Source organism: Micropterus dolomieu, linkage group LG01, assembly GCF_021292245.1.
Source record: "Micropterus dolomieu isolate WLL.071019.BEF.003 ecotype Adirondacks linkage group LG01, ASM2129224v1, whole genome shotgun sequence".
NCBI lineage: Eukaryota > Metazoa > Chordata > Actinopteri > Centrarchiformes > Centrarchidae > Micropterus > Micropterus dolomieu.
This window is the reverse complement of record NC_060150.1, coordinates 10,004,472-10,024,670: the sequence shown is the minus strand read 5'-3', so window position 1 is coordinate 10,024,670 and position 20,199 is coordinate 10,004,472. Positions and strand designations below refer to the sequence as shown.

Here is a 20,199-nt window from a genome sequence, read left to right as displayed (position 1 = left end):
TTGCTGCTTAACTACACAAAATAGAATATTCAACATATCAGTTTTTGATACAGGTGGCGAGTTATCAAATTACCCTGCCAGCCTCACTGTATTTTAAGTCACTGAATATTATACAGCAAGGCAAATTGAATAATGTGTGCGTTTATATTCAACTCAAGGGAAGCAAAAGCAATTTATTCACACTGCATAAAAGCAACCCAAACTCTTTGGACACAGTGGATGTTTTCGTGTGGACAAGGATGCTTTGGACATTTTTTGAAAGCTGTAAAAATCATCCATTCTCCATTACAATAGCCATCCATTCTCCATTACAATATCTGTGTACTAGGTTAGGCATATGAGAAGTCTATGGAAACGTAATGTGTACTCGAGCCACTGGGGAATGAACAGGCTGGAAAACACAATCAAATATATCCAAATGTTAATGATTTGCATTTATTTTCAAACAGAAAGCACTACTTAATCCTCCATAAGTGGCAAAGGCTAAAATAATGGTTAAAAAACAGACAACTCTCAGCCTTACACACACCAAAGAAGCTTAAAAAGACGTAAAAAAACCAGCTTCAGAGTCAAGCTTGTACAGTCAGCCATCTTCTGTTCCTAAATCTTTTCAGCCTGGTATTCTAACTAGACACAGTTTGAATACACAGTAGGATTTCAGTACTGTGTCTGGCCCTGATCCATAATTTAACTAAGAGCTGATTCAGAGCACAAGTTAAGAACTCGGTCTAAACTTTTATTATTGGTACACAGAATAAGAGCATGTTTTCGCCCTTATTTTAAAAATGCTGAATAAAGTTTTGCTTGGTCGTTAAAATTCTCTTTTGTGGAGTCGACAAAACAGCTTAGCCCTCAAACAGTTCTTATTTACTTGCCAGCCAATGTTGCCTGCCATGTCGTAGGGTAAAAAAAGGAGTCTGTGTGTGACAGTAAAGGATCTACCGCTGAATATAATCCTCACCGGCAAAAATCAACCAAAACCACACCAGAGCCATAACGGGGCGCATTAAAACAGTAAACAAACATTTGCACCATCTTGAGATAAAATGCTGATTCAATACAACCCTCCTGATTTGTTTTGTGCCAACTCTGCAGGTGTGTGAAAGATTCTCATTTTTTTTCGGGGCCATTTAAATGAATCAGTGTCATGCATGGCTGGCGCCATCAAGACTCGATGAATACTTTTGCACATGAAAAGCGAAGGTGGGAAGGAGGCGGCGGTGAATCCATTAGCCTTGCTATGTCTCACTGACTCCATTGTTTTATTCTGTTTCCTGGCAGCAGAGGATTCACCTCCGCGATGCTGCAGCACAGAGAAGAGTGGAGGCGATGAAAAACATGAGCCCGGGCCACACACAGATCCAAACTGGTGAGCAGGCCACACGGCAAGGAAAGAAGTGTTTGTTGTGGTTCTGTAGGAGGGTGTTTATTTGTGTTGAGAGGGTTTGGGGTGGTATGTACTGTTAATTGTAATTCGCCATTGGTGATTTTACTCACTGTGACCATAGATCAAACCCAGGTGAGACAAGAACTTAAAAACCTTACCTTAAGGGGAAATTGAATTGAAGTTCATATTGGACAATTTTTTAGTGCATAATTCCAGTGCCAATGCAGAAAGTGTCTCGCCATTTATGTAGTGAAGCAGAAAGTGAGGGCGTGGAGCTTGGGGTGGTGGAAGGACATTTAGCCAATCCATCTTTCATGTGGGACAACACAGTTTTAATAATTCATTCATCATGATCTGGAGGATTTTGCAGAATCGACCAAAAGGAAATACAGAAATAGTCCCCTCAAAACTAAGACCAAAGAACACCATAAACACATGTAAAGAATACTTTGATTCAGTCATTCAGTTTAAAGGCCAATTATACCAATGGCATGTCAGGTATGGCTGTTGTTATATTGTAATTTATACTTTACCAATCATAATTGGTATCAACAGATACTAAACACTGAAGGCCTCGGATCAGGATCCAACATAAGGGATCAGGACATTCCTGATTTTCACTTCACAATTATCACCTCAAGTCCTTTCGTCACTGAGCTGAATTCATCTGTCAACAGGGATTCTTGATGCTAAATGATAGTGCCCACTTGCAGGTGTCAACAGGCCTCTAATCCCTCTGAGAGAATTTGAGCCTTAACGCCAACCACACATTTACACACTGGCCTCCAACTGTGATTGTGGTCATTAACGGGAAAATTGCTAAGAAAACTCCAGACTGGTGCAGTGGGTAGCTTTGTTCTAGCACGCACTGTGCTTGGCTTTAAGGGGGTGCCCTTGACATTTATATGCAGCTGAAGCACTTTGGTCAAATAATGGCATTACAGCCACACACAGATGCAAGATGGACAAAGCAAATGATAGCAAGAAAAATGTTGAGGTTATCGGAGAGAAGAGGCTGGTTGATAAATATCAGATATAAAGTCAAAGAGATAAAGAGAAATATTCAAATTAACATACTTTCACAAAAATTACACTTGTAATGATTTATTTGATTATGAAGTCAGTAACAGACAAGACAATCAAAGCCCTTCATCATTAAAGACATTTGATTGAATTAATTTTTCTGACACGAGCTGTACAAGGAGTGACTGTGCTGTGCAGGTTTCCGTTTGAGCGATGTTCTCTCGCTCTGTGCTCACTAATTCATTCAACCATTTGCCGCGGACAGATGTAACAAAATGAAGGCCTGATGAGAATGAACAGTTGAGGAGTGTGACTTGTGGAGCGAGGGAAAGGTCAGCCAGAGTGATGAACTCTTCGGGTCAGGTAGCATCAAAGTGAGCATTGATCACTCTGCTGTATGGATCTGTGTAATCAAGCTGGTGTCTTTGCTTAATATGCCTATTTGTCTACACAACATTGCTGATGTCTAAAAAGGCAGGACGAAATAAGCAATTCTGTGCATACACACACACACACACACACAAGCCATTGTCCAACCTTAAATGAGGCCTGCAATCTGACACATTGGGCTTTACTGCTGAAGACCACAGCTACGGGATGGGTGTCGCTGTCCTAAATGAGTCCAAGTGCCCAAATGGGAAAACTGTGGATCCTAAATGAGGCATTACTAAAAGAATTTGGATTCCTCCCACTGCACACAGAGAGGATGGAAAATAATATTTTATTTAGAGTTTAATTGCAGCTTGTGGCCCTGAGTGCCCCGTCAGACAAACTATAATGGAATCTAATATGATCGTAATGGTTACTGTCTTCACTCTGCTTCTGTGTGATCCTGGAGCATATGGCACCGCAAGCGTTTGTCCTTTTCTCTTACACAAAAAAATGACGGATTGCGTGGCAGTGAGCGGAACACTAACAAGACAGATGCATTGTTAAGTCTTTTAGATTATCTCAGGCTCATACCCAAAGCAGCATACAGTATCCCGGGTTATGTAACAGACAGAGCTTCAAATATATTACGTGTGCTGTAAAGGGTCCAAGTGTCATAACAACACCAGAATGTCAGTTAACCTGAAAAATATTCCTGGGAATGCACATAAAAATGAGTGAATGAGCATTAAACACTTTGTATTAACACATAGGTCAAAGACGCTGTATGATTCTGCTGTCAGTTAAAGGTTATGCTTTCTTTGTTTGGAGAAAAATACAAGTATTTATTTCTATCTTACAAGTTGTGCAACATTTATTCATTCATTTAATTATGTGTTGTGGGATGATGATGAAATGGAAGTTGGTGTGAAAAAAAACATGCTCGATGAAGGATTCTTTCCATTTTATTACATTTTCAAAATGCAATAAGGTACCATTTGACCATTTGTACCTGCGTTTGTATCCCTTGGTTATTGCTACTATCGACTGGCTGTTGGAACTATGAGTCTACGGTGAAGTCTATGCTGCAAATAAAATTGCTCCAGCACCAGGAAAAACCATGTGCTTTCTCTGCTTATTATAGCAGGTCTCACTGTGAAGCCCTCAAGTTTCATTCACAGCAGGATTCGTCATGGGGATGGTGTCCACTTGCCTTTGACTTCACCCTTTGTTAGCGTGGAAAGAGTTTGGATAAAAGGATAAAAGGGTAAGCACACCCAGCATTCTGAAGGGCTAGTTGGGATCTCGACAAAAGGATCCCGAACTCATCAAACGGTCAACGCTACAAAAGTAACATGAAAAGAGTGTTGTTTTGACATCACTTTTTTTAAAAGCCAGTCTCATCCATTTGTTTCATAGTGGAGAAGATAACAATGCAGAGAGACAAGACCGCCCGAGAACTGACTGTCAGGAGGAGGGAGGCATGCGGCAAATGACATGACACACTTCCAAAGGCGTGCTGGCAGAGACAACAGATCCACCCACATCTTTATCTGTGATCAAAGGAAAGATTTATGATTCTCTGCATTTGCAGTCCACCCTCCTTTCCCACCATCTCCCTGCCTCCTCACACATTATCTCTCCAAGTTAGGGCTATCAGAACGAATTTGCCAGACAACATTTTTGACCCTCCACCAACGCAAGAATGCAATTTCCCCAGAGTGACACTTTCATCAGGCCACTTACTGTCTTGACCTTCTGCGACTTGTGCCCTTTCTGTGGTATAAACACAGCTAATGCGCGTTAGCTTCAGTGTCTGGCCTATCTAAAAATGCATGGAGAAACAGGGCATATGCTAGAGTCACAGCTTGTCTCACTCTCTTCTCTGGACTGACAGACAGACAGCCAGCAGGCTGGATAGATGGTGGTAGTGGCTGAGACAGTGATGGGTTCACCGTTTTGGTGGTTCAATTAGAAACAGCTGTGTGGAGCATATGGAGCTAGCTGACAATCCTGATTTGTCCGGGTTCCCTGATCACTGTGATGGACGCTGGGTTTGCCCTGAGAGTCTGTGAATGAGCTGGTATCAGAAATCCTCAGGCAAAGTCACAGTTTTAATGTTTGCACTAACTAATGAAGATGCTTCATGCAGTCCAAGGGCCAAAATTGTTCAGTGTTGCTACCCTCAATACATATTGCTAATCACTTTCTATTTCTCACTGCTTATTTATAATACCCATGTGACCATTACATAAATGGCTCATATGAGCTTATTCCTATCTGACACCCCTATGGTTGTGGTCTGGATAAGTTTAGGCATTTAAACCTATCTGACTGAGGTTAGAAAGAGGTTGTGGCTGTGTAAAGGTGACTGTTGGTAGGAGGCAAGACGCAAACACAGTCTCTGATGTTGAAGCCATCCTCCCTGACCTCCTCCCCTCCCAGATATTTTCTCTGCCCACTACTCTGGTTGCTTGCCCGGAAAATGTTAACAGAGGTTGTTTAAAGCATTTGATTAAACGATCAAAGCTAATGTTTTTCTGTCAAGGACAGTCTTGGTAGATACAATAGGCTTCATTCTGTCATGTTCTGCATTTGTTAGTGTCGATGGAAAAATCTCTCTCCTCTCTCACAGAAAATATGTACACAAAGAAGGTTATAATAAGGACTAAACATGAGAGCAAAAGAAACATATTCAAAAGCAGCACATTATCCTCAGAGTTCAAAGTTATTGTAACCTACTTCACTGGAACATGTCACTAAATATAGAGTATATTATCACAGTTGTTTGACAGCTGCCCTTTTCCCAGGCGAACAGAATAGCTTATCAACAAGAAAGGCATTAGCACAGCTAATAAACTACTCGCCTGTAAGAAACCTAGAGTGACAGTCCACTGCTACCGTCTAAACTTTAGTTAGGCAGGCAGGTTGACTAACAACACTCTTTCATTCAAAGCGACAGCCTGGCAGAGTTTCTGTAGAGAGACGCACTACTGCTACAGTCTTTCAATATCAGCCACTAGTGCCACTGAGGTTAAATGCCTTGCTCGAGAGCAGCTTGGAGGTATAATTGTCTGAGGTATACGGGGAATATGCAGTTCGGGTTTCTTTCAGTTCTCACATGCAGAATTTGCCTCATGCTTTGGGGATTTGAAAACGCTACTCTTTTAACCACAAATACGCTTCCCTTTCCATTAGGCTATCACTGCCCCAAAACTTCATATTGGTTTTCTAGCAGACTGGAACCAATCTGCACGACAGGAAGCCTTCCCCAAAGCTAGTGCCAGTCTATCTCTGTCTCACAAACAGCTCAACAGGCCTCTATTTGTGCCTCCATTTCTATTCTGCTGTTGCAATTGCATGTTCTTAAGCAGGTAATGCATTATGTATCCACATTTCGAAAATATATTTATAACTAGGCATTTGAACAGTTTATAGGCCAAATCATGTGACTGTATAAACAAGAGTACACATTTTTTAAATAAAAATACACCTTAGAACTGCACAGTGGTATCATGAATGGGAGCTCTTTCGCTGCACAATGTTGTGCTTACCCAGGGTTCCTGTTGGCCCACACTGTGGATCTCCCTGGGTTAACAACTGTTTCACAAATCCAAAGCAGGTTAAACCTGATTCTAACCTATGGCTTTGTTCCAAGTAGAGCTGGCCCCAATTTTTACAGGGTTATCTTCTGAAAATGGAGTAAACCCAGGGTTAATTGTTGTCAGTGTGAACTAAGGGTCAGAGTTCAAAATGACAACTTAATCACATTTGTATTATTCAGTTAAACTTCTTAAATAAATTTAGTCAATCTGCTTGTGTGTTTGATGCATTAGCCAACAGAAACTCTATCAAAAGCTTTTATCCTGCCCTTCAGATGGTGCAGCAATGGTTAATTTAAGCCATGCTGTCCACTTGTGGTCCCTTTCCCTCCAAAGATAAAAAAAAAAATTAAAACAAGTAAATAGGATGCCAGCTTTCCCTTACAGTGTACAACACATTGCTCTCATGCCATGCATTGATGCAGAACAATGATTACTAAATCAGTAAGTCATCTGTTTAAAGACCAGACAGAAAACATATAGCATATATCTCACATCAAAACAAACACAATATGCTGGTACAGGGTATGATCAAATCAGAAAATATATGATCCAGTGTCCGAGCATTACAAGTCCAAAAATGAGGTCTCAAGATTGAAGAGTAAGGGTTTTTGTGTATGTGTTTATACGTTAATACTGATGTTTCTGATACACTAGATGTATCGGTTGCCGATGCAACTATTCCCAGCTGAGATATACTGAAAAAATCTCTTGTAGAGAAGTAAGAGTGAGTTACTTTAAATCAGCGGTGCAGATTGTCAGTGTGTCTGGCGCTGCAAGGATGAACCTGTGAATGGAGAAGAAAATAAACTGAAGCGCAGAGGAAGGGACCGAGCCTTGATGGATGTATTTCAAAATAAACATCTGACAGACTGGAGTTTGAGTTATTTAAACATTTCTCAGAGACGGGGCTGCTCTGGAGGATGAAATGATGTGACTGCTTTAGTTAAACCTAGCTGAGAAAAGGAAGCACAGTCAGCTCACTGGCAAACATTGATGTCTAAGAAAGGACAGGTAAATTGACATATTGGGGATTTGGGGGACAAAATTAAAACAGTATTTTAAGGCTCTGGTACATGTTTGCAAACAAGGTAATCTTGGCTTTTCCAGCTGAAATTTTCAGGCCGGCTGATGAATGTGAGAAAAGAAGCTGCAAGTCAATTGAGGTTTACCACTGGAAACCACAGAATGGTTGCTCAGTCTAAAGAACAAAGACACTGTTGTGTAGTTGTGTGCACATTTTCAAGGAATCATTCTCAATTTATTTTGTGTGGGCAGCCGACAACCCTGCAAATTGAGCCAGTTTGATTTCCAGCAAGAAGTTAAAGTGAATCTATGCATCTAGAAGTGGAGGAAACAACAGTAGACGCACCACCAGCAGCAGCTGTATATTATGAAACGCTGTGGTGTGGTCTGAGCTACTCCAATGTTTGAGACCTGTATAAATGGAGATCCGTCTACTTCTACAAGATGTAGAATACCTTTTGGAAAGAAAATGTAAACACTAAAACAACAGAAAGCGACTCCCAAATGCAAAATCATTGGAGACTGAAGTCAGTATCTGCTTGTGCTGCTTTAGTACAGATAAAGTGAAGCTGCAATCATCTCAAATATTCACTAGCATGTTTATTCCTTTCACAGAATGCATTACAGCCACAGCACCATGGCAACAAATTGCCTTATATCACTAAATATTATATATATATATAAAGACATTATTCTCGAAATATTCCAGTCAGAAGTCTATAGAGAACAAGCCAGGAAAACAGCAGGCAAAAACCAATGAGAACATGTTTCACTTTATTCACTGTAGTCCGACTGCACACTTAAAAGTGCACACTTTTTGATTAGAAGTTAAGGTGACTATGAGAGCACCCCTGGGTGTTGTCTGGGGTTACAAGAATATTTTTCTGACAAGTTTCTATCTGTCCAGATTGCAACATTATGTAGCAGACAACCTTCTTTTTGTTAAAGCAAACCCTGTGTGTGTGTGTGTGTATATATATATATATATATATATATATATATAAAGCTACTGTGTGAAGTGGCCTATGGAGACTTAAGTGCTGGAGGAAGAGCTTAGTGCAAGCACATCAGGTCAAAATGGATAACTGAGACTGTCAGTGGAGTGACTGCGCATGTTCTGTCTGTGTTCGAGGATGCATCAGTGTAACTCAGATTGCGTTAAGCGTGTGACTGTCACAGAAAGTAAATGTGTGACTGTCATTTGGACAGCTGAGACCCGCCGCGTCCTGATGTTTGCACAGCCGCCCACTCCAATATGTCTGCAGAGCCATGAGAAAGCTGCTCAAAGCTTGGAGAAAAATATTCATGGAAAATGTTTTCCTCGGGCAATGTTAAGTAGCTCAAAAAGACACACTCTTATAAATCTACAAATATATATGTTTTCAGGATGACACGTTAAAAAGCACAAATAGATATAAGTGCACAAAAACAACAGCTGAAAACAAGTGAGCCCTTACTCACCTGAAGTATGATTTTGGCTCATTTGCGGTCAGTTTAGGTGAGGTTATCATTTTCCTCCAGTATGCTTCAAGCTAAAAGTCCTGTGTTTTCACTCCTCTAGTCTTATCTGGCATCTATATACTTTATTATCTGACATTTGCAGCTGCACACTGCCTTTAAGCAAGTGAGCTGTTGAAGAAAATGAAAATTTCTGACTCTAGGCCATTTAGGAAGCAATTACAGCGAGCATAAATGGACCACCGACCCCTTTAGCTTAATCCAAAGAGGTTAATGCATTAAAGATGGAACACTTCCAAGCACTAAAATACAAGGACATTCTACTGAAGATGTACTTTTCATCCAGGACCCTGTTTTCCCATGTTTCTGTGTCTAGGTGACTAATTGGGATTGGTCCAGTATTGAGCAAGCATGCTGCAGTTTATAGCAGCAACCCCCCCCCTTCCCCTGCCATTCCTGTATCCCTCTAGTATCACTATCAAATACAGCAGAAATGCCAAAAGAATAATCTTACAAAATATGTCAATGGTTTTGTGCATTAAAGACTATTTCATATGTTTGGAAAAAAACGACCAGTCAGAGATTTGCAAATGGGATAAGGACATCAACTTCTTACGTAGCCAGCAAGCTTCCGAGCTGCATCAACAAAAAACAGCAACAGAGAAAGGGTGAGAAGTGTGCATAAGACTGACACAACTGTAGAGGTGTATTGGATGAAATTACAGAAATAACTCCTGAATCTGCATATTTCTGTAAATGCCATGAAAATGGAAGACAAATAGAAATAAGACAATCAGGATGGATAAACCATTTCAAACTGATCGCTCTTCCTTTAATTTGTCGTATCATTCTTTATGTTAATAAATATTATTAGATTATTTTGTTATTCTTTTATAACTTATACCAATACTTGACCAATGGATCAAGTGATAAACCCACAGAGTATTATCACTAGATTCTGCAGTTTCCCACATCTCTACAAAAAGCCTTTTACTATAGGTGTCTTTCAGCTCATTGTCTTGCTGCAGCCCACAACATTACTGTTGCCAGCCTTACTACTAGCATAGCAACAGATAGCCAAATAAAACCCACTGTGCCCAGCCCCAAACAGCAGACAAAGTTAGCGGCTAGCTGGTGATCATAGTGGTGCATTTAGGAGCTTAAGAGCCAGATATTTCCCTCAGGAGTTTCCTTGAGACCAAAAACAGAGCTACAAGGAGAGTGAATATTGAATTTACTTATGCAAGGTAGCCAGAAGCTTGACTCCAAATGAATGCCATATCAACTTAAAAGCTGATATGTCAATATTGTGTCAAAAACATGTTTCTGCTGCCACTAAGTGGCCAAAACAATGACATATTTCAGGTTTAAGGGGAAAAAACACGGGATTTACACAATATTATCATTATATTTATTGTTGGCACCTACTTGTGAGGGAACAAAATGAACAATTCAAGTGTCTTGTAAGCTGTCAACACAGCCCCTTTGCTGACGCACTGCATACACATTGTTAGTTTAAGCTACCCACAGTGGCCTTGGAATACCACTCAAAAAACATTTCCATTACCAGAGAGAGCAGCAGGGCGCACTTTGGGGGGGATCGCTGAAGCAGGAATATATATTGATTGAATAGAGGTCTGCACAGTGCAACGAGGACAAACATACAGTAGAGCTCTGCAGGGTCTACAACAGGCAGTTTAACCTGCAAGAAAGGAGGGGGGGCAAGGGATGCTTTCAGAAAAGCAAAGGACTGTGTGTTAAGGGGGTCACCAAGAAGGCCAGATGACACAAATTAGACAAGATGCGGTGTCTGGATAGGAAACACCAATAGACAAAGATATACATGAGAATAAACAGGGGAGGCAGAGGGTGAAGCCTTGCTGTGATTGGTTGAGAGAGGAACAAATGTGTGCCCTGTCCCTGGGAGCTGGGTGGCTTCAGTGACAGGGGACTCCATGCCAGCGGCTGCAGATGAAGGAGCAGTGGGCGCTGGAGCTGTCAGCTACCGCTGCGCCCACATACACAGCTCTTTGTGCAATTGGGAAAGGCCTATTTGTCACTAGAAACACGGCTGTGTACAAAGTTCCAATTTTGAATTTAAAACTTTACAAAATGTTCACAGAATACACTATGTTAGAAAAGCTACTTCCCTTTAATTTCATGTTAATTTTACTGGTAGCTGTCCCATTTGCCAGGAGATATTGCCCTCTTTGTTTTCAGACTCACTGGCTTTCCTTCATAGGAAAATGTAAAATATTATCTTTCAAACTGTGGGGATTATTTCAATTGTGCATGCAGTGAGTCGGATCCATGCACAATGATATCCTTACAAAATTTAGGGCAATCAAGTATTCTGTTTGTTGACTTGCCCTACACTTACAACAATTCTTATGACGTTATATCCAAATTATGAAAGGCCCAAATGTGATGAGCTATGATATGCTGATTTTAGCAAAAATATTGAGGCATGTCATCACATTCTTCAACTGTTTCCTGCAGCCTACGTAAGCCCAGTATTTTATTTTTCATCCATATATTGTTTTTTATCTAGGTTTTTAAGAGTTTACCCATTGAGTCTATTTTATTATATTATAATCAGTCTGAAACGTTTACTACATACTTACATTTTTCATCAACTATGCCTGCATCTTCTTTTCACTTTTCCTTCTTGTAATACCATACAGGTAAACATGTAGCTCGAGCATTTTGTGTTCAGCTGTGGGTTATAATTGTGGGTGGACAGAGCAGCAGTGATAGCATATGTGGAGGAGGAGAGGTTTTCTCTGCCTAAGAAAAGGTGAGGGGTGACTACATTGCATTCTGGGCTTTTGAGTCTACTGTCGGTAAAGGAATTGGTATCTTCTACTGTGGATTTGTCCCTGTATGATGACCGAATGTAGGTGCAAAACACTGAGTGGGGAAAGCAACACTGCACTTTGCATTCTGAGCTGTAAATGTTTGTGCAGTCCATTGTTATCGTAGCTCCACTGAAAATATCTGGACATAAATATCATGATGCCTGTTTGGCCATTTATCCACAAAAAAAAAAATAAAATAAAGTATACAGCTGCCAAACTTGAAAAGCTATTTTGTAACTGTATAAGTGAATGTTTTCTTGAAGCACTACAAGTAAAGCTGAAACCTTGCTGAGTTGTAAGTGAATTACTTCATCAAAACTTTGAAAAGGTTCTCTGACAGCCCAAAATTGCTCCAACTTCACCATCAATCCAGCGCCAACATGAGTCTTTTTACTATTCATTATTCCACAACTTCTAGCCCAAAACCACACAAAGCAATATTATTAATCTTGAGGAGGAGAGTAATTTATTTCCTCTGGCATGTAAAGATAATTAAGCAGGGGGTGGACGGGATTTGGAGCCTGCTCACTTGTTGCCGCCTCACATGTCTTGGCATCATTCCCAACACTTTGAATTGATGTCAAAATACAGTTACTCACCCAATAAACCACCTTCTGCACCCATCTGCCTATTGCAATATCATTGATAAGATGCATTTTAAATGAACGCAGTATGGACATTTGTGTGCATTTAATAAGCTATGAGGCATCTTGTAAAACAAATGCCTTCAATGCATGGTGTATTTTAAAGAAAACTGTCTCCTATTTTTGGACTTCCAACGGAGCCTCTGTGTGTGTGTACACTATATGAATGTATCTGTGTGCCAATGTAAAGCTTTCATTTAATTCCACTTCTGCCACTTAAAGTAACCATTACATTTCAGTTAAGCTGTGGAGAGTCCCTCTTAACGAATAACAGGGAAAATAAACCATGTTCTTTCTAGAATCTATACTGTCCATTCAGACTGAAAAGCAGAGCAGCCAACACATTTGTCATAATGGGATCATCATGATTTAAGGCCAACAAGTCAAGCACATAAGTATCAAACTAAAACATAAGCACAGACTTTAACATGAAAAGAAGGGCATGATTTTAAACTTGATTTTATTTGATACATTTAACTAAATAAACCAATACAGGAGTCTTACCTTGGTGACCAGTACTTATTTTAGTAATGAAGTACTTGCTAATGCTTTGGTTGGATGCAATATTATAAAAATGTAATGCCAGATAAGCAGTACATATTTTTTTAGGAAATGTAGACTTTTCTCTCTTTGAGGCCAGATGGTATTTGCATTTTTGTTTTCCAGAAACTAAAAGTGCTTACTTTTTTCAATTTACTATTTGTACACACTTGATGTTTTCTGCCAGTGTCCATACGTAGTGAGCACAATATTAAAACGTGCCCTTAAAACTATTCTTCGACCTAAATATGCTGTTAATGCAGTACAGTAATAACCTGTTAATGTGAATATACTGCTTAAAATGACAACACTTATGTCTCACTGCAGAATTGCTTACATTTTAAAGTTTTGGATGCCCACTTACAAGCAAACAGTATTTTTTCTGTCTCTATCCCCAGTGGTTTCTCCATCCATGTCTGTGGAAGTGATTTAGGACAGAAGTTGCTGGCCAGTGTTTACCACCAACTGGACCCACGCCCACTCTCTTCCCATTGTCCTTCCTGTTGTCCGAGACCAGCTCAGACAGGTGGGATCAGCACCCATTATGTTCGTTAAGACTTGTGCACACAAACCACCAGTAAATGGCAGGTAAGAGAACTTACCAAGCAGCCCCCCCACCCCAACTGTTATCATGAGGGTGTGTGGAAAGGCACTAAAACTTAATCCACAGTATGATGTTTCTTTGTTATTACAGGTTGTGAAATAATAGTTACTTGACATATTAATAATAATAATTATATAATAATAATTGCAAAAACTTCATTAAATTAGCTCTGCTAGCAAACAAAGTATTAGACAGTATTAATGATACCAAAAAAGTGGAGGCCAACTTTTGGCTGATGCCACTATTGTTCTAATTTTATATCATATTTGGGTGTTAGTAAAGAATCATGCTTAGGTTAGAAGTTTCTAAAAGTTAGCTTCTTAATACAAAGTTTCTGTCTAACATTTTGCCTGAAATTTTTTGACTCACTATTGAAGATTTTTCACACATACTGGGCCCGATTTTAAACGGAGAGATGAGATTCTCATGAAAAAACATGGGCTAATTTTTATTTCAATAAAGACAGTGAGTGGGCGAGTGAGCACAGCGCAGCACAGTTCAGTTTAATCTGATTATATGGGTCTGCTGAGAAAACACAGCCAACATATGCTTCTCAACAGCTTTAAGGTTTCCATTGTGCCTTTGTTTCTCATACTGAGGTATCATAGGATTCCTATCACTGTCAGTGGACATGCTGGCATTATTCCGGGTGCACTGTGGCCTGCCTGGGGGGACACTGACTTCCCTACAGCCGTTCCCTGTCACAGTAGCCCATAATTGGCCCCCTGCTTCTCACTAGAGAGTACGTTCGTATATGTGTGTTGGTGCGCATACGTGTGGGCGCCTGCGCTCTTGCCTGTCAGACACTGGGATGACGCACAGATCCATGTGCACCGAGGAGCCCTGAACTGCTATGAAGACATTCTGTCAGCTTAGAGATGCTGGGAACTGCTGAGATAGTTCAATCTGCAAGCTTTTTCACAAGGTTAAAGTTGGGGATTTTCGGGAAGGATGTGCCATATCTGATCGCAGTGGCATAGTGCAGAAATAATAGATGTATGCTGTGGAAATGCACTGCAGGGAGCGAGATTTGGCCACAATGGCAGAAATGTGATACAGACGAACAAGTCTTTGTTATCAGCTGGAAATGTGGGCTGTGATGCTGAATGAAGTAGTTCATACCCAAGTCGTGACTTTAATTTGAGGCAGGTTTTAGAGTGGAATATAGTGGGGATATGAAGGGCAGGACTTTGCTTCCATGTAAACAGGGTTGTATGAGAGCTTGTACACAACGCAGGAGATAAGAAAGCACAGCAACCAGAATATAGGCTGGATTCAAAAGTGTGTTTTCTGTGCAGAAAACACTAACAACCCATTAAGCTGCAAACACGGAAAATACTTTGGCACATTAGGTCTCCAAAGAGGCTGAGAAACTGCAACAAATCCACACAAGCCTGATACGGCACACAACCACATGACTCCAACACAACTATGTTCAGCCAACAAGGTTGGGAATCAGAGGGTAATTCACCATATGATGTTATTACTACAAGTTACCTAACTTAACGATGAAATCATGATGCTGGTTATTCTGCCATTCCACACGATATTTTTTCAGACTTTTCTCCTATCTTAGATTTTTCACTTGTGAAATACTAACTACGTCTACCCTTTAAGCCCTGCAAAATATTTCCAAATGAAAAAATATAGTCTTCGTTCAACTGCTTATAGTTTATAGTCATTTACAACATTGTAAGTAGGTAAATTTACAGGCCAAAAGCTAAAAAAGGTTGTTAACCACTTCAAAGTGCAGATATAACATTGTGAAACAAAGCACTAGTGTTGTAGTCAAGACCGCTCAAACCAAGACCAAGTCAAGACCAAGACCAGAGTTTATCGAGACCGAGACACGACCAAGACTTTTAGGGGCTGAGAGCAGTCAAGACCAAGACCAAGGGAGGGCGAGACCGAGTCAAGACCAAGACCAGTTCCCTGCATTGCATGGCAAGCAATAAAATGTGGAACGAGATCATAGGTACTTCTCAAAGTGATCTGAAAAATCCACTTTCCCATTAAAACACCTACATACAAACACTAAGAGCTGAAATCAACGTAAGCATTGCGGGGAGGGGTGACAGTCATTAACGGGAACAACACGTTTAATTAGGGTTATTGGTTGCATTTGAAGCAATAAGTTTTACTTTCAATCAAAGTTAGGATGTTAGCAAAAGCAATTTATTGATATTCCCAAAGTTATGGTCTTGACTGGTCTTGAAATAAAATCCAGAGTCCTCAATGTCCGAGACCGAGACAAGACCGAGTACAAAGGCGGTCGAGTCCGAGACGAGACCAAGACCATGAAAAAGTGGTCTTAAGACCAAGACTGTACTACAACACTACAAAGCACCATCTTGCTCCGCTACTTAGCAAGTTAGCCCAACATAACAAAGATTGGAAACACCTACCTGCCTTTAAAGCAGCTTTGATATATGTTTTTGTGACTAAAATTAAAGCATAGACACAAATCAATCAGGTCTAACCATTTCAGTGTCTACTGCAGGAGGTTAATAGCTGATAATGGAGATGAGATATCTAGCAGGGATGTCTATAGTTCCTAAAGACCTATTAACGTAGTGACAGGTGGAAGGAATATGTATTATCTCACCTCCCACCTATTCTCTGGTATCCACAGAAGTGTTATTCCTTGCACTGTACCCTGTAACATTTCACAGTCCAAGCAAAATGTGGCATGTAAAGCATGATGTTGTTAATGAAAAGACAGTCATTCTAAATAGCAAAACCATAATCCTGTTTGAGAAACAGGTTTTCTTCCCTTAGTATTTCACATCTGCATGCACTTATCAGTCGATCCCTCTTTCCTCCCTGCTCCCTTGGAGAGCTCTGGGGGGAGGATGGTGGTAGCAAAAACCTGTGCTGTGTCCATCCTCTGGAGAGGTGAGTCTGACAGTGAGAAAACCTATAAGCGGAGATGCTGTCAGATTATGCAGTGGCCCTGAGGCACAATGTATTAGTATGTCTCGTGTGTGGTTGTACATGCTCAATGATAACCGTTTGAAAAGCTGCCATTTATGCTGGGCTTCTTAAAAAAAGGGTGATTTAAGGGGTCATATGGTATATAATGTAAGTCCGCTGTATCAAAATTATCTTTTTTATTTTCTTTTTTTTTTTTTTTTTACAGTTTTCTATAAGAGAGAAAATAATGGATATTTTAAAGGTCACATCAAGACACCTGTTGAGTAGACATGCCTACATTTGAGTTCTGTGTGTGCAACAAGGACAACCAAGGACATCCTGGAGAATGTAAGCCAGAGAGAGAAGCAAGATAGAAAGACAGAGTGAGTCATCACAACACTAACATTTTATAATATCTCAATCTGTACCGGTAAGCACATCAAGTAATAATTTTAACAGGACTGTCAGTGCAGCAGCATCAGTCTGGTGAGGTCGACACAAAATTTAATTAAAAAGTGCGTCACAGTTATAAGGAACACTGCTCTGTTTGGTGTCAGAGGGCTTCAAAATGGGAAATGTAATCTTTCTTGATAGCAATGATTTACATTAAGATGATACTCACAGACAGGAAGCAACAGCGCAAGAGGGCCACAAGGTTGTTTTCCTAATTCCAAGATGTGAGCAAGAAAGCATTGAAAAATCAGCCCAGTAGCTGCTGTGCATGACTCTACATTGTAATGTGTTACTGTGTGAAGAGCAGAGTTTAAATAATGCTAACGAGCCAAGAGGAGAACTGATTTTCCCATTTTATTTGCATTTACTTCTGATGAATGTGAAACTTACTGGACGGAATTAAATCTACAAGTTAGTCTTGTCTCACATTTCTGACCATAGATTTTCAGTAACTGCCACTAAAATAGCCATGATTATAGAACTTGCTAGGCTTGCTGCAAACATGATTCATGTAAACTACATCCAGAATACAAGTTCCAAGACAACCCATCAATAATTCTATGAACTTCACAATACATCAGTTATTCCTATTTCGAGGCTTCAAAGTGTCTGGATCCTGCTGCTGACCTTATTGAACTTCTTTAGACAGCTGATGTTTGTAACAGTAAAAACAAGAAAGCTTTTCTAAAAGGGATAAAAGTTTTATTGAAGTGTTTTTATGTCTTATCGGCTGCAGCCATATTCATTGCCTGCTGGTACGATCTGTGGGCAGCTCCTTAAGCTTCACAGGCTAATCTCTCTCTCCCCAAAAGTGCCATTCCTCCACCAAATCTGCCACTGAGCACTCCTACGACTCTCCAATCACACAGGAGACCCAATGTTTAATGGAGGCAAAAACCCACCTGAATAATTGTTCAATTTGTCAAATAGTGGTACATATCTGTAATTCACAATACATTTTGCAGCAGGGATGTGTGGAAGGGGAGTCCACAACAGCTCACTTAGTCATGATTTTCTGATGTTAGATATTGTATCTTATGTTTGTTTGTACGCTTTTTCACACAAAAAGTACCACACAGATTAAACTGGAAAATAAGTGTTTTTGATAAATATACATTTGATCACTGATGGATGTCATGTCAAGGCTTGCCTCACTGCAAGAACAGAATAAGAAAAACTTCTACTTAGCTAATGTAGGTTAAGATGACTGATTTACGTGATGTTTAATGAACTGTCAATCAACAGTGATAGTGTGTGCAGGAAATGAACAGAGATGAATAAGATGGGGTGAGAGCAATTCAGAAATAGACATACTGAAGGAGATGTGTATAAAAGATGTGGAAGTGTGGAAGGACAGAGATTCTAAGAGGCAAAACTAAGAGTGGAAGTGATGGGGCGGGAGTGCAGAAGGGAAGGGGGAAAATGGGGGGAGCAGAGTCACAGCAGAGATTACAGATTTGCACACAACCACTCTTTTCAGCTGACACAGGAGAAAAGCTACACTGTAGATTCGCATAACGAGACCACTGGACCATCATTAAAATCCAGAGGCCGCAAGACAAACTGAGCCCCACCTGACTGCCGGCTGTTGTTGCCCCCCAGAGAAACGCGCCTTGTTGAACCTGCTCCTCTTCTGTCAGCACTTTCATAAATAATTCACCGAGCACTCTGGGGCAAGAGAGCCATAGAGTGTACAGTACTTCTCCCCTGTCTTTCTCTGCATTATTGTGGTGCCCCATATTTGCGCCACACAAATAAGTCACACTCATTTACATACTTTGAGGAGACCTTGAGGTGCAGGTCATCAGGGCTGTCCACTCAGAGGGAATTTGAAATGACCTTTTGGGATTTGGGGTCTGTGCTACAGGACGTTTTTGATCTAGTTTTGTTTTTATTATTATAGTAAATTGGAGAAACATTCAGCGATGCTTCGAAATCCTGATAACTACTTTTTATATTTTCAACAGAAGAACAAACTGTAGAAAGTAGAGTAGGGGTGGGAAGAGACAGCGTTATAAAAAAAACAGCACCATAAACTGTAGGGGTGTATTTTGGAATAGCCATGAGTCCTTTCCACCATTACCTCTATGTCTCACAGGTTGCACAGAGGTCCCTGCTCGCTGCCTCATCTACATAATCAGCTCTTAACATTGGCATCAGACACTTGTTAAAGTGACTCTAAAGCAGCTATGACAACCTCTACTGCCTCCAGAAGTCTTAAAGAGGCCCTTGCTGATGAGAAATGCCTATACTTGTTGTGACACTGTCAAAATTGTTATCAGGTATCAGAATGGCCTAAGCACATATTGAGGAAGTGCAATTTGTTTTCACAGCATCTTAAGAACCATGAAGATTAGACACATTAGACAGTATTTTTCTGGGATGTGACAAGACAACAACGGAGTCATCACAATGCCTTGTCTAATTTATTGTGGTGCAACAGTGATGCTTCAATGGATGGTGAAACAGAGATGTGCAGAGGTGGAAAGGGAGACTGAAAACAAGCAGCAAAAAGCTCTCTCTTTCTGTCTCAAGCACTCTCATAATCCCTGACGCTTTTTAGATGAGACGGGGCATAATGGTTAAATGCCAATAAGAATAAAAGATATTTTTTTTCACAACAAGTGCTTGCTTGCATCTGAGTGATTATGCTGTACATGTGTTGTTGTATCATGGCTTGTGTTTGACCTTCAGCGACATTCAGTAGCGCAAGGTCCACACAAGATAGTAGTTCCTGGACCATTCTAGATGTGCCAAATGACTTTTGGGGAGAACTATAGCCCAGAAACCAAAACTGGTTAGCAAGTGCAGGTGAGTGTTATCGAGCCCCTCAAAAGGTTTCTAGATTCCTGAAAAAACACTTACAGTTGAAAAGAGCCGATAGCACCCTGCGTAAATATACCTATAAGAGAAAATGCAGGACCTGATCCGTAACTACACATGCTGAAACTCTCAGTAAACCCAGTGTAAATTGGTACTGCCAAAATAGTGTTAGCTTTCTCGCCTGTTATATCAGCTTCAAATCTGCTTGTCTCCACATCTGCAGAGAGTAAAAAGATGGAATAGCTTTCTAATGCAGTGGGCTTCATGATAAACTGTAAGTTTTCTTTCTGCACAGCATGAGCTGTACACATATATATTTTTTCATCTCATTTGTGCAATGCCATTTCAGAACCAGGTTTTAGTGATTTAGAGAGCCTTGAGAGCCTTGAAAGGGAACAAAAGACAACATTAAATGTGCACTTCGACAGCATGATATGCATTACAGTTTGAGCTGTTTATTCAAAGCTGGTTCAATTTAAGGATAGCTGACCCAAGCAGC

At 40.3% G+C, this 20,199-nt stretch overlaps 1 protein-coding gene and 1 long non-coding RNA gene across 4 annotated transcripts in view; one reads left to right on the top strand and one right to left on the bottom strand.

Moving 5' to 3' along the window:
• LOC123974925 (interleukin-1 receptor accessory protein-like 1) overlaps positions 1 to 20,199 on the bottom strand; it is a 242,479-nt gene that overhangs the window by 185,257 nt on the left and 37,023 nt on the right. The gene's annotated exons all lie outside the window — the stretch shown is intronic.
• LOC123974937 overlaps positions 1,279 to 20,199 on the top strand; it is an 85,497-nt gene continuing 66,576 nt past the window's right edge. Inside the window, exons 1-2 of the long non-coding RNA XR_006825967.1 lie at positions 1,279 to 1,369; positions 13,306 to 13,433. This is a non-coding gene — a long non-coding RNA (uncharacterized LOC123974937). The remainder of the gene's footprint in view (positions 1,370 to 13,305; positions 13,434 to 20,199) is intronic.